At 39.5% G+C, this 7,853-nt stretch overlaps 1 non-coding gene across 1 annotated transcript; it reads right to left on the bottom strand.

Moving 5' to 3' along the window:
- Positions 1 to 279: 279 nt before the first annotated feature.
- LOC111723945 lies at positions 280 to 443 on the bottom strand. Its single transcript, XR_002772350.1, has one exon. It is a non-coding gene; the product is annotated as a U1 spliceosomal RNA (small nuclear RNA).
- Positions 444 to 7,853: the final 7,410 nt, after the last annotated feature.

Here is a 7,853-nt window from a genome sequence, read left to right as displayed (position 1 = left end):
TTTATTTCCTGCATGAGGAGTGGCATTGGAGAGGTTGAGGGAATTTGGGGGATCCACTTAAAGGGAGGTTGAGATGAAAATATAGTTAGGATTTAACGGTCTGTAGAGGTCGGGTCTTCTCATGTAAAGTTACATTATTGAGGGAGCAGCTCCGTGTTGGACTATATTTCAGCTCTCCTTTGCCCCTTGCTAGCTAACTTGCCTGGCTTCATGACAGGTATATTCAGGACCAGAGGACTGATCAAAATACGAACTTGTATTCTTTATTTTTTTTTTAATCAGGGGAAAGCACGAATGCAGTCCCCTACCACCACAAATTGTGCAGTTGAGTTTCCCACTTTTGGGGAAATCGCAGGGGTCAGCACATCCGGAGTGCAGTGGATAAGCCTCGCCCTGGGAAAACCACCTTCGTGATCATGGTTTCTCCCCGGCCAGGTAAGTATATGAACTTGTATCCTAATGCCTGCCCGGTAGTACACAGTAATAGAAGAGAAAGGGGATAGATGCATTGGACTACAGGAAATTCTTCCAAACTGTATAATCCACATACCAAGACCTTTCACAGACATTTTGAGAAACTTAACTGAAATCCTAGAAATGTGTGTGACGTTATCAATGAGTATCTGTGAAGCTGGAAAAAAAATTTCTAAATTATCATCCATAAAAGCAGTTTTCAATTAGCCATGTCTAATTAGATTAAAACCTATTATCTCTATAGAAAGTGATTTTAAAAGTTTAAAATTCCAGTCTCATTATTTTCAGAATACTTATGAGAAAACAGATGCAAAACGTTTGCTCACATTCACCCAACTGACCAGGAGTCAGTGAACAGGAGTCAGAATTTCACAATCTATAGACTTTATACTACTGGTAGCGTCCTGCAGTAATAACGAAACCCTCAACCCTCCCCTACTTAGGCTATTTCAAAGGGAACTCATTTCACAGACAAAAAAATTAGTGTTGCAAAACATTTTAATTAATGCATGTTTATTACAAACGCCATCAGAGCAATCGCAGCAGCATATCCTAGTGTTAGACAAATAGTTTCAGGATTACATTCGTGTGGAAACATTTACTGAATTGAAATTTTATTAACTTGAGAACTGTAAGTTTGAAAATGAAAACATTTCCAATCATCTGAATTTCCCCTTTACTTGGAAAAGCATTTATCCAGTTGACATACAGTAGATACTTCCAGCAATTAAATCCAACATTTAATATTGCTAGTCTCTGTGAGAAGATAACCATTGTCCTTTACTAGACTCAAATGACCATTTACTTTCTACCAAATAGCAGACATTAATGGGATTGACTGACCCAGTCAACTGTGCTGAATTGTTTAAAAAGACAAGGACATCTGTGTAGGTGAAAGAACAGTCTATTGTGTAGACTTTTCAGGATGCCTGGCATCTTATAAAACACTCACAGAACAGTTCAGAACTTTAAAAGCAATTGAAACAGGTATTTTTCTTCGGTTTTGTTTTGTTTTTTAAGGACAATAAAAATATAAGGACATTCTCTACCATGGCCCACTAGGTAGTTCTTTGAAAATATTTGTTACAAAACACTCCAATGAAGCCAAAAATGTTGGTCTCCCAGTAAGTACAGATCGGGAAGGGAAAGGTTATAGCTTTTCCAGCCTTGTTCGTAAGGTATCATCTCAGTCCCTTATAATTGGAAGAAAAGGAGCAGCGAAAAGGAGGTCTAAAACCCCTGCAGTCCTTTGACAACGCAGCCTGGCCTGCAGAGACATGGCCTTAAGGAGCCATAGAGAACAGGCCCTGTGTGCTTTGTGACAAGCAGCAAGGCTGCAGAACGGCTCTAGGCAGGGGTCTCACATGGATTTGCCACTCAAACACACAGCTTCCTTACTTGCTCAGCAATGCACTAGGTTTCCAGTCTGGGTTTTAGGGAGACACTGGAAATTCAGGAGTGGAAACAGATGTTCCTCGTCTTGAAGTCTCTGCCCACATGCTGCCACTTGAGTGAAGGGGAGCAGCAGCTAATTTAGCAGGGCTGGGAAATTGAGAGTTTGATGTGGGGCCCTAAGATCCTTGCTAATACCTCCCATTCCCACCCCTGCAGTTGTATCCATGCCAGATCCCACCAGGCTTTGGGCATTCCCCAGACAGACGTTGCGGGCACTAGTTCCGAGCGTCACATTTATGAAGTGCACATGTTTGGTAAAGAACAGGTTTAACTCCCGTCTTCTTAGGGAGTGGTGGTGGTGAGAGACGTCAATGTATGTAATGGCGCATTTGATGTTAGTCATATAGAAAATGAAATGGCCACAGAGAAACTGTTTATTCCTTACACACAGACAAACACTTTCTGTCTTGTCCAGGGAGGTAAGTGGTTTCTCTCTTCTGCTAAGAGGTTGAATGAGCCGGATGAAGAAGTGAACCAGGAGGTGTTTTATGCAAGTGACGGGCCGTGAAGAAGCAGAGCAGGGATGGGGAGGAAGGGGCTGACCAATCCCAGGTCGGTCTCACAGGCACCTGTTGGGTCCCGGGCCTCTGGCTTCTGTTAACACCCTCCTGTTTCTTCCCATTTCGCCTCCTCCTCTCTACTCCCCCTGCCAAATCATCACATATTTATAATCCACATTTTTGAAGAATTTAACTTGAAGTGATTGTTCCTAAGGATGCCATACATAGATTCTTAAATTATTAAAACATGTGCACCTCCAGATCCATGGGCTCTCTCAGCGATCATGCCAAGCCTCTTCTAGCTGGCCTTCCTGCCTGTAGTGGCATCAAGGCTAAATTAAATTTCCTATACTTTGTTGCAGCTAGGATTCCAGGCATAATTTGGACTCTGCCAATTGGGGTACTTCTGTGAAACTCTGAATCCAAGGTGAGTGCCAAGGAGGGAAAGGAGCAAGGTGTAAGACACACAGATTTCTGGGCAGCACCTATGGCTCAAAGGAGTAGGGCACTGGCCCCATATATTGGAGGTGGCAGGTTCAAACTTGGCCCCAGCCAAAAACTGCAAAAAAAAAGACACACAGATTTCTGGGCATAGGCTGTGTGGGCTGGGATGACCGCTGTAGAATAATTATCTTTTTCCTTTGCAGTCAAGTTTGGGAGATCATTCCAGAAAGCTTCCAGTGTCTATTTCATCAGGCCTGCCATTTATCATGTGAGTCAAAATAACTAACCGCTTCGTTTTAAACCAGCCTGAATGGGTTTTACATTCTGCAGCTAAGAACCTGGCTAATGCACTCTCTGTTTATTCTATAGTAGGACCTGGAAACGAAGGGAGAGAAACAAGCCAGCGCTGTGGGAAGGAACTGGCCTATTGAAGGACGCTTTCTTCTCTCAGACGCTCCATTCACATGTGTGAGAGATTTGCCGATAAATGTCCATAACTCTGGAACTCTGGGGTTGTCATCCTCGCTGCCAAACTGGAAGAACTGATTCCATAAAAGTCCATTTTTCAAGCTACTGGGTTACATTGATTCAGGGAGATGTTCTACCCTAAAAAAAAGTTATATTTTTATGTAATGTTGACAAAACATTTAATGGATTTTTATCCAACTGGTATCCAAGGGTACCAGTTGTTAGACGTGCCTCCAGACTTATTGGCTTTTTCGTGTTATAAAAACATATTCTTATCTTCTAGGTCACTTGTAGGCTTGTCTTTAGGGTCCTAGAAGCTCGTATCCTGAAATATAGCAGAAGATATTTCACTTGGAAAACCATAAACAATTTTATTTTCTTTAAAATCATTCTACCTTACTGATATTTGCTTGAACATTAAAAAAACACAACAATTTTATTATATAGAACAAAATGAAAGTATTTAGACAATTTGCCTTAGGATTTACTCCCTGTACGCAGATTCCCATTCATCATTTAGTAAGAATACAGGGAAGCCCCAGGTTACTAGACTTCACAAATTCTCACTGCCTTGGGCCAGGTTATCCCATTCTCCTGAGCATGTGCTCCACTTGAGCTTAAAACTGTGCTTCTGATACATCCCAACAGTAACGAGAGACAGTTAAAACAATTCACACTCCTTAAATGCTGTGACTGTCAAATGAGGATAAACTTTAAATTAAACAGTGTACAACTATTCTATCAATGCAAGAAAGTTTTACCCTTGTGAAGAATAGAACATCACTGTCAACACATTAAAAGGGCTATTTTTCTACCTGTTCTAATATATATTTCAGAAGCCTAAAATGGGAATTATTAGGCAAAGAAAATGACTGTGATATCTGAAAATGAAACTTTTAAAAAGCATCATTAGAAACCATAAAATAACACATTAGAAATAAAAATGTTAATAGATGGATCAAACTGTTTCTCTGGGTGTGTTTTATCAGCTTACAGGTTGTCTATTAAATCGTCTATGCAGAAGTAAAACATGAATGGAACTAAAATCCCCACAGGCTCTTTTAAGTGCAATATAAAAAAATGAGAACCTAAAAATTCATTGCCTAAATAAAGGTTACAAAATTAAAGAATGACCAGAATGAGATTTCAAAAGCAAAGCCTTTGAAGGAGAGAGTAAGGTCAAATTTTTCTCATCCCGTAATGAAACAAGCGGTTTTTAATTAGCCACTTAGTTAAGGACGCCAGGCCAGGTTCTGCGCTAAGCGTTTGTTAACAGGAGACAATATTAATCACCATAATACATTTCTGAGTGTTTACAACACACTGGGCTCTGTTAGGTGCTGTGGACATACGACCTCACTTAATCCTCACCATGAGCCCAGGACACAAGTAGCGTTATCTCTATTTTGCATCTAAAAGTGTGAAAAAGAGAGAGTTTAAGGAAAGTATTGAAGGTCCTAGAAGTAGAAGGGGAAATGAACCATGGGTTTTCCACTCCAAACTTGGCACTTTTAACCTCTATCTGATACTAAGTTTTTCAGACACTTATCATGCCAAAAAGAGACTTTCGCATATGTGACTAGCTGTATGTCAGGATATATGTAAGGCCTGACAATTAAGTTTGTGAACACATCCCAGGAGAAGTGTTACATACCTCATTGCTGAGTATCACTCCAATCACCCTTGAAGAAGTATTCACTCCCCCTGGGAAGCGATGGGCTGATGTGGGAACTCTTCTTCTAGAATGATCTCCAAGCTGTCATCATATGAGGTCTGACAATTAAGTTTGCAAACTTGCCACCATCTGCTTACATCGGTGACACTGAACAAATTACCCAGTGAGGTTTCGTAACGTTGGTATACCAGCGTCTCCCCCCATGCTGTGTCCATGTGTGGTGGTGTCTTGCTGAGGGGCCTTCATTATTGTTGTTGCATATTTTTGCATGCCTCATGATGACGGCTCTGATGCTCTGGCCTCTTGTGTTCTTCTCCACTTACCCCAGGTCCTCCTCCTTCATGGTAAGTCACCTGACAAAATCCATTGGAATTTCTCTCAGCTCTGAGCTCCAAGCTGCCATAAATCTGACCTTACCCTGTGTTCCTTCCAGGATGTTTGTGGATATAAATATATGTTGATAAATTTGGGAATAGTAGGTTCAGTCAATACTTTTAGTAAAAGTAGTTATCGTAAGTGTTATTGGTTACTAGATTACCACCCCATGCTAATAAGCTTGTACTCAGTAATTGGTGATACTAACAATGGCTTGAATCATAAGATAACTGTTATGGGATTTCCAGAGGGTGTCTTTCATAACATTCAAATTCAGCCTCTTATTCTTTCTGTAAATACAAGAAGCCCTCTGCTGTCATAGTCTTAAAACTCATACCCAGAAAACCAGACTAATATAATGTCCAATGAGTTGGTAAGTTCTGGTGGGCGGGGATTCTATCTTGTTCATCTTCACATATCCTAATACCTAGAGCATAGAATCTAATTAGTGTTGAATAGATGCTGTATGCTAGACTTAGAATATTCAACCTATGAAATGAAGAAATATAGATAGATAAATTAATACATAGGTAAGCATTCTAAAAGTTCCCCTATTTCAGAATCCAAGCATTCATTCATTCAATAAGAATATTCCAGACAGTGTTCTATCACTAAAGATACAACGGCAAACAGACAAAATCTTATTCTCACAGAACTTGTATTCTCATAGCGCTTATAATTGAATATGATAATGTCAAGGAGAGATACGTACTAAAAGGAACATCAAACAAGAAAGAGAAACGACAAAAATCGGGATGGTGTTGGTTAAAAAAAATATGCAAACGTTTCCTCTAAGGAGGGGGTTTGAGCAGACACTCTTTCCCTCATCCTCACTGTACAAAATGGGGTGTTCGCTGTTTTATTTCGTATCAGAGGCTCTGTAGAAGCTAGAGTCACTGTGGAGTTCGACAATATCTGAACTGTTCCAAATTCCAGGCCACTGATTCTTTTGTAATTACTGATCAAAGGTGTCAAAACTAGATGTATTATAGTTATAGAATGAATAAAACTCATTCGCAGAGAAATTTAGGATGAAAGAAGCAATAAAAGTGGTGTCAAAAAGGTAATGATCCTTGCAGCAACACACAGATTGCAGCTTAGCTCTGCTGGGGAGGGTGGCGGGGGTGTCACTCAGGCAGTGAACCTGGACGGCGGGGTTTCTCAAGGGCTCGAGGCCATGGGGCACTCACTATAGATGCAAATATATGTTCTGTCCTTGTTATTATTCTTAACAGCTCCCGACAGACTCTTATAAAGCAAAACATCATTGACTAAGCTCAGTATCCATGAACTTAAAATATGGTTCTTTACTCATGTGTCACTAATTACCACTGCACTAACTGAAATGTATTTATAAGCCATTATCCCATAGAGGTTACCTCAGGCCATTTTAGGAGATGCTTTTCGAGAAAGTGATGCCATTATAAAATTTTAAAGAGGAACTTGAAAGCCAAGTAATGGATAATTGTTCCTTTCTCGTTAAAATGTCACAGAAAATTTTAAAAATAAAAAAAGAAACACTTTAAAAAGTCCCATACTTTAATATGACTTTGTTTTAATTATTTATTTACATAAAAATAAATATACTCATATACCTCACTGAAAAATATTTTGTAAAATGAAGAGTCTGGATTTAATGACCTAATGGAGTCACTGCACCTCTAATGTTTTATGATTCTGTTTGGCCTTTGTTACACTTAAAAAGAGATACAATGATAAAGTTAAGTCCAAATGCCCAGCAGAAGTAATTAGGGAATGTATGTGATGTGGATGGAGAGAAATTCATTTTTCAGGTTCTTTCTTTTAAAGTGGGAGTGAATTACTTGCAATCATAATGAACATTCAAAATACATTTTATTCCATTGCTACAATTTAAAAGATGGCACAGCAAAACTCCTTTTTTTTTTTTGAGAGAGAGAGTCTAACTTTGTCACCCTCAGCAGAGTGCCATGGCATCATAGCTCACAGTAACCTCAGTCTCCTGGGTTCAAGTGATTCTCTTACCTCAGGCTCCCAAGTAGCTGGGACTACAGGTGCCCGCCACAATGCCCAGCTAGTTTTAGAGATGGGGTCTCGGTCTGGCTCAGGATGGTCTTGAACCTGTGAGCTTAGTTGCTCCACATGCCGCGGCCTCCCAGAGTGCTAGGATCAGAGGTGTGAGCCACCGTGTCCAGCCAGCAAAACTCTATAATAAAGTTTTATTACATTAAAAATTTTAATTTCAAAAATGCACATACATACTCCAAATAACACACACACAGAGACACATACATACAGAAATGGAATAGATTTTCACATATAATTGAAACCAAATAAAAACATATTTAATTATATAGTTTTTATAAATAAAAGAAATTATTGGGCTAAATTATATATAACATCAGTTCTATAATATACAGGGTGGCCATAAAGTTCACGCGCAATTTAAAATAGTTTAACATAATTGCATACAAACTTTATGG

Source organism: Otolemur garnettii, unplaced genomic scaffold (assembly GCF_000181295.1).
Source record: "Otolemur garnettii isolate 467f Iridium unplaced genomic scaffold, OtoGar3 scaffold00017, whole genome shotgun sequence".
Taxonomy (NCBI): Eukaryota; Metazoa; Chordata; class Mammalia; order Primates; family Galagidae; genus Otolemur; species Otolemur garnettii.
The sequence above is the reverse complement of the archived record's forward strand: the minus strand, read 5'-3'. Positions and strand labels throughout refer to the sequence as shown.